The sequence below is a fragment of the Pipra filicauda genome, unplaced genomic scaffold (genome assembly GCF_003945595.2).
Source record: "Pipra filicauda isolate LSUMZ 115617 unplaced genomic scaffold, ASM394559v2 scaffold8_size5757611_pilon, whole genome shotgun sequence".
In the NCBI taxonomy this organism is placed as follows: domain Eukaryota; kingdom Metazoa; phylum Chordata; class Aves; order Passeriformes; family Pipridae; genus Pipra; species Pipra filicauda.
The window spans coordinates 1,582,748-1,590,322 of record NW_024105087.1 but is presented as its reverse complement, the minus strand read 5'-3'; positions in this window follow the sequence as shown (position 1 = coordinate 1,590,322).

Here is a 7,575-nt window from a genome sequence, read left to right as displayed (position 1 = left end):
GATAAACAAATTAAATTTGCTGCTGCTGATGTATGCTATGTTACACTGGGCACTCTGCCTTTTCTTTATTCCAACCTTACAGCATCAAAACATTCATTGAAGGATGGTGGTAACATACTGTCCACATTAAGTGACATTTTATCATGCAGATCTATCTCCTTCATGTTTTTTCTAGTCAGATGTTTCTGAAATTTCAGTAAGAAATAAGGAAAATATTTTGCATGGCTTTGTCAAATATTTTGAATGTAGTTTGGGCAAAGGTCAAGCGTTCCTTTGTGGTCAACAAGTGATAAGCAACATTTAATAACATGCCATTTAAAATGTGTTAGTTAAAAGAAATCTAAAAGTGCTGCTTTTCCAAAGGTTCATGCAGTAATATGCTGAATTCAGAAATAGGTACATTGTGACTGTTGTAGTAAGAAGAGGCCTCAGTGCTGAAGCAAAGGAAAAGGTGCCTGTGGAGAAGAGGAGATATAAATTTTGCAGAAACAGCAAGCAACTCAACTCACCTTTCATAGGGTATTAATGCTGACCCTCACTGCTGATCTTCTGGTCTTAGCTTCCCTGAAATTAAGACCAGGGATCCATGTCTCCTGTGTGCCAGGAATATTGGTTATCAGCCCCTTCAGAGATGTCTTGTGGAAGAGCTGGGTCTCCTTCCCACCTGCCCAGAGCCTGCTTGTGGATGCTGCAGCATGTGGAAAGGATCCTCCACTCCGGCTCTGCATTTTCAGCCTGGACGTAAAGCAGCATATTGGACAAGATGCACTCCAGCGTCTCATTCGCTGTTCACACTGTGATTTAGGATTAACAGCTGTTAGGACAGAAGAAGAATATGTACAGGGTTTTGTTTGTTGCAAGGGCGTTTAAAAACAGACCTTGTAAATCCTCAAAGAAGTCGGCAGGGTGCAACTGCATCGCACTGTGCTCTGCGTAAGACGGAACTCTGGCCAGCCATAGTTAGAGCATGATGATCACAGGGAATGGGGCCAGAGAAGGGGGAGATTGATTACAAGTTAAATGGAACATTTTGGCTGGTTCTGTGTTGCAGTAAAAGCTTTACTGGTGTCAATAAGAAAATTCCCATTTATTTTATTGCTATGAGACAATCCTCCCTCCTTGGCCCCCACTAAAAAAGAAAAAAAGTAGGTTCTGGAAAAAAACCACTGAATGTCATTAATTCCAATTCTGGAAGTAGATTGTTGAAAAAGCATCATGGCTTGTGAATGCAAACACTATATAAAAGCACAGGCTGGAATAAAGAAAGAGCAGAGTGCCCACTATAACATATACTTACAGTTGAGCAAGATACATGGGATGTGCCTGACAGCACCATGTTTTGCTAAGGAATGTTTGCACTTCCCTATGTCCTGCACCTCTCCAAGATCTTATCTGAGTGTGGTCTGACTCATTCATGTGTTTTCCTATTTGTGGCACCGTGCATAAAACATGGTTTTGTTTATTTCAATACATGGCCCATATATGGGCCATATTGGAAAAACGGTCATTTCGCAGTGGTGTGGAAAAAGATGAGATCCTAAATACAGGCTGCGGGCAACCTGAAACCCCAAATGGGAGAGAGAACATAATCATGCACAGATACAACTGTGCAAAATGAAAACAAACTGTGCCTGAAATGCAAAGACCAATGGGCTGAGCAGCTCACAAGTGTCTCCAGGAGCAGAGATCCAAGGCATGTGGAGTTAGGACCTGTGTGAATCTGTGAGGGAACACTTCTGTTTGTTTGCTAAGGTTTTCCCAACTGATGGAATAACCTCCAGTGTTTCAGTATTCATTAAGGACTACACCTGGGCCAGGCTTGCCCAGAACACAATAGGTGACAGACTGAATCAAGATGTGTTTACCTCCTCAAAAGTCAAGACGAGGATTCTCAGAAGTTCCCATATGCTTTGTGTCAGGCCCTGCCCTGCAAGTTCACAGGCTCACTTGTAAACACAGGATTTCGTGAAATCATCTGCATTACAAAATGATGCTACAGGATTTCATTTTGCATGTGGGCCTTGTGCTTTTTGGTTTTTTACAAAGACGTAATTTAATTTGAATATTGCCTCAGTTTTTGTCTTACAGAAGGGGCATGGGTTTATAACACTGAATGCCTATCATCCTATTCTTCCTATTTGCTCTTAGGACGAAGCAGTAACCCTTCCTATAACAGCAGGCAGTGGTTGGATTAACAAGTAAGCAAAGATGAGTACAGCATCAACAGGAAATAGAAACTGCTATTAAGCACAATAATGCCAAAGGCTGGGTCACATGAGCTGACTTCTGTATGATTTCTACCTTGAGAAATTTCTGCTGATTTCTGCCTTCAAAACCACAAATGCAAAGTAGCAACTACTTTCAAAGAACACTCTTTTCCTGTGTCAGTTCTAGAAAAGCCTTTCTCATGAGAGTTAGAGAAAGAAAAGCACAGCCAAATAAGAAGCTATTCCTACAGAGCAGGCTTACCTAAAGAAATACAGGTATCAGAATCTCTCAAAGGATGCTTGTCAGCAATTACCTTGCTTTAGCACCCTATTTTCCAAGTTGCCCCAAAAAGGTCACCACAGTCCATCTCTGAAGGTTAACAGGGATGGGCTATTTCAGACCAACAATGCAGTGACTGTCAGAGACCCGGGCACTGGCAGCCCCTCTTCTTCCCTCTTGAATACTCGCTCCAATTTTTAGCTCAGGCACAGAAGACAGAAAAGCTGCCTGTCTCTCAAAGCAATATCCTGATTAATTAATTCAGGAGTCTATTGGTAAGACTTGGCATTTCCCACCACTCTCAGAAACCCAGACCTCGTAGGTGCAAGGGTAGAACAAAAGAACTCACCCTACTCAGTGCTGAACATGCTGAGGGTACAGCACTAGGTCTGCCTCCATGACTCTCAACAGTTTCTGAGAGAAGCCTCACATAAAGGCTTTGCAGCAAGGTAGCAAAGGCACACAGTGGGGAGGCATCAGGAGAAAATTATTCTCATTCCTTTTTACTCTATGGCAGCAGGAACCATCTCTAAACTTCCAGCCAGAAACAATGATAAGTCTGCCCCAGAGACCCCAGCTGAGGCATCTGATCAGGCTCTCACAGGGCTGGGGACAAACATCAGGCAAATGCACTCCATTAGGATCACTGCTAAACACATATGCCATGAGCAGCATTTGTTTTCCTTAGGATTCTTAGGTCAGTTCTGCTAAAGCTGCCTTAAATCCCAGATGTTCATAGCAAGTAGGGATGGCAATCCAAATCAGAATACAAAACTAAACCCTTGGAGGAGAGCAGAAGACGGTGCTTCTTTATATTAATGACACCTCTCAGATTCTCCACCATTAATGGCTTTACATTCCTATTGATCATAAATACAGAATATGGGATTGAAAGATAAATTATGCGATGCCCCAGACACTTGAAATATAAGACCAAAATAAAGGAATATGGGCTTTGCTCAGTTAAGAGCTGTGCTTGATACCTCTTTTAAAAAGGAATCACAAGTCACTAGCATTTTCCTGGGGTGTGGGAGTGGAGGGTAGATGAATAAGAAATAAAGCCCTCCATTCCCTGGGGCTGCTGGATGAGAGAGTAGTCAATAGTGAGCACACTCAGCTTCTCCACCACTCAGGACATCACCACCAAGAGGTGGTGTCCTTGCCTGTCTGCAGAAAAGTCTGGCAGGCAGAGAGAGCTTCCCTCTGTGCTCCAGGGTTGTTGGACAGCAAGGAACTGTGCATGACCTGGCAGCATCTTAAACTAGTGCCTTTAATATTGCAAAGCTGATCCGAATCCAGCAGGATACTTATCAGCATGCGTTGATCTCTAAAGAAGAGTAGTTGCTAAGGAAACCACTTAAAAGCCTGTTTTAAAATATTTGCTACATATTCAAAAGCCAGAACAATTTCCTGCTGTCAAATTACAACAGCTCTTCAAAGATCATTAGGAATATTCTTTAATTATTAGGACAGAAATATCCACGTGGCTCTTCTCAGCAGACAGATGACGAAATTCTGATATGGGGTATTATCTTCGTAAAACTGAAGTTACGTCACTGAAACAAAATCAGCTGTGCTACAGCACAGCCATTCCAAGGATCAGATTTTTCAACTACATATTCCTAATACAAAGTTATCATGTCTGACATCCTAATATTTTGAAGTATCACAACTTCTAACTTATACTTCCCTAAAGAGTCATAGAATCATTTGGGCTGAAAAAGTTCAAGGACAAATTCGATTTGCACAGCTAACATGCTGTAAGTGGAGAATGCCAAAGGCACAACGTGAAGGGCTAGGAACATCCTGTTCTAACTCACTTTTCCTGGCATTTAAGAGGACATATTCTTCACTAGAGGCACAAAAAGCTCAGCAAATTTTTTTTTTTCTGTTTCCAAATAAACTGCTGAATACTCAAAAGCCATTTAAAGTGTCAGGATAAACAATTCAATCATATTCTTTTACTTTCAGAAAACACAATGTATTTTAATGGTATGTCAGTTAACTTCCCTCGCAGTAGCCCTCATAGTGCTGTGCTTTTTATTTGTAGCTGGAGTGGTGTTTAAAACACAACAGTGTTTTGGCTGCTGCTGAGCAGAGCTGGCACTGCTCGCTGAGGAGGGCGAGTGACAGAGTGGCTTTGTGGGTGAGGTCAACCCAGCCAAGGTCAACCCACCACTCCTGAGATCATCAAGGACAGAAACCTGACTTTGGTTTTAATGACAACAGCCAATCCTCTAGGCATGCTCTCGGTCTGATCTTCCCAGAAAATATACAGTGTTTAGGTATAGGAGTTTATTTTCCGTCTTCACCAGGACAGAAACAAGCCATGTCATCCGAAGAATCCTCTGGGAACAGATGTACTTTTGCCTCCCGTCTTTCCTAGGAATCAGAACTGGTTTAGAGCCAGCAGTTTGTTCTGGGTACTCCTGTGATTGTGCTCAAGTTACACCATCATCCTTTTGTTTCAGAACGTCTTCTGTCTCTGTGTAAGTCATGAGTCCCAAATGAGACAGAAACTTATTGAGTAAGATAACCAGAGGAAAAAAGATTACCATGTCCTCAAGTCTAAGCACAGAAGGGATGTCACATCACCTGTAAAAGTACTGAGCATGAGTTAGAGAATTAGGCATTGCACATCATTTGAACAGTGCCAAAACCAATAGGGTTTTGCTTTTCTATTTCTTGTTTCTAATCAGAACACCTACCAGCTTGCTTAGTCATGTTTCAATGTTAACACTATGATTATTTATGCAAGGACAGTACCCAGCAAGAGTGCCAAAAAGCACATTTCCCAGGAAGAAGAAAGCTGCTTTTCACCCACACCCTGAGGACTGTGTGCAGTGTCTGTCAGCAAGGAGTAGCATGGCTGCTCCACCAAAGCTGGGATAAGGGTGACAGAGAAGCAGACAGGGACCTCACTGATAGCTCCATGGCACCTGAACAGGGAGAGCCAGGCCAGCTGGTGACAGCAACAGGTAGAGCCTGCAGAGTTTCTCAGCACACAACAGCATCCATGCACACCTTTCCCACAGTAGCTCACCTGACTTTGTAGGGCTGCCTCTGAAAAGTGCTGTGAGAAATCACAGCTGCTGCCAGTTATTTGAAAGTCAGTGTTAAGACAGTAGCTACTTCCCTTCACCACAGCCACAGGATGTTTTCTGGTCTCTTCTGATCTGCTAGAGAGATAATTAGCTAGAAATGTGCCATAAGGCAAAATTCTTCACTTATGAGGACAGAAAGTTGTAAAAGTTCTCCCACTTGTAATGTCAGGCATTGCAGAGCACGTGCTGATAAGAAGAGCACAGTGCTCAGACCCAGTTTGCTCTGCGTTTATAGCTTGATCTGAGATCTAACACATGGAGATTAAAATGGACATTTGTTTTCCACCCACCCAAGGATCCCAGCTGCTGTGTGTTCAGTTACAGTGCTGGGCAGGACAGCTTGCTAGCACATGGGCAAACGACCTGCCCCGACCCACAGCAGTTTGGTTTGTTTTCCAGTCACTCGAGCTAGCTGATTAAGGTTTTAGAATCTGATGATGGAAGCACACAGGAAAGAAGGATGAGCGAAAAAGGGAAGAGAGGTAGCAGGAGAGAAATAATCACAGAAAAATATGTGCAAATCATGAAGGGAAAGGAGAACAAAATAAAGTAGAATAGGTGGCAGGGGAGAGAAAGGTCAGGAACATGACGAAGAAGCAAAACCAGAGGCAGGAAGACAGAAAAGAACATTGGAGATAATCTTTCAGGAGCAGAAATTCCTTATGAGGAGAGCTGGAATCTAGAAAACTTAACTCATCCTTTAGGAAAAAAAAAGCAAGGAGAAAGTCCAAATTAACTGTTTGCAGTCAAAAAGAAATGTTGCACAGTACAAGTTCCTGCCCTTCTGGTTTCTGATTTTTTTTGCCTCCTGTCCTCTGAGTGCTGCTAGAGGCCCCCCAAAGTACCAGGTGCTGCACCGTAGCCCATCCCCTTGCCCCATGCCCCAACCTGTTCCTCTGCATATTCTTGCTGTTGTGCCCTGGCCTTGCCTTCAAGCCTGCTGCCTTCTCACAAAGCTATTCTTCCGCTCACTGCCTCCTTTCTCCAGCCACCTCAAATTCCATGCTGCTGCCACTTCAGCTGCCTCTCACTTGCCTTCCAAACCCCTGTAAATATAAGGGTAGTTCCACTGCACATAAAGGCTCAGCATGAACATTTATAATTTCCACGCTGGCCTTTCACTGCAAACCATATGGGGCAGAAACTGTCTCTCAGCACTTGTGCCTCCGTATCATATACGACCCTGACACTTCTTGGAAGCCCCTGCTGATGCCACTCTGTAAATACCAATACCTGTTTTACAGGTAATGTGCTGGTTTTGTTCTTAATAAATCACTGTGCTAGTCTGGATACACTTCTGCCTGGGTCATTTCTGCTCAGGAGATCTGCTGCTCTTTGTCCAGTGCCAGGAGAGCTGGTTTCCATGGAGCACTGTTTTTCCTCCGTCTCACCAGGGAAAAATGGGAACCAGGGAAAAACAACCTGCAGTGACAGATGACAGTGTTGCCATCCCCAAAAGATTCACAAGGTCAAATTTCATTCTAAATGCTGAGTGAGACATCACACAACTGGAAACCAGAACAATCTGGTAGGTGCTCCCTGCTTACCTAAACTCTTCATCTACAAGTAGACTTGTACAGTGAGAGCTCTGAGGGGTTTTATTGCTGCTTCTCTGGCCAGAAGTTGATGGGTTTTGCAGTCAAGGCACATCGTGCAGTAGGCATTAGGACTGCTTAGCTGTCCCCTGCTGAATACAGAAGCGAGACAGCTGATATCAAGCTTCTTTCAGAACACAGCAAAGGTGACATTGCAGTGGATGCTAATATTAGTGGCAGCTTGGACAGGTTAAGGATTGCCACCTAATAACAGCACTCAATACAGATACATAGGTCCAAGTTCTTAAGAATCTGTAGCCATAGTCAGGAAACCAAAGAACTTGGTTTCCTGAAATATTGGTGCCTTTGTGAAGTCCCTAGTTGGGAAACTGAAATTGTCAGTTTGTAAACCTATTTGTCCAGTATCATGTCTTAAAGGGCTTTTTGCA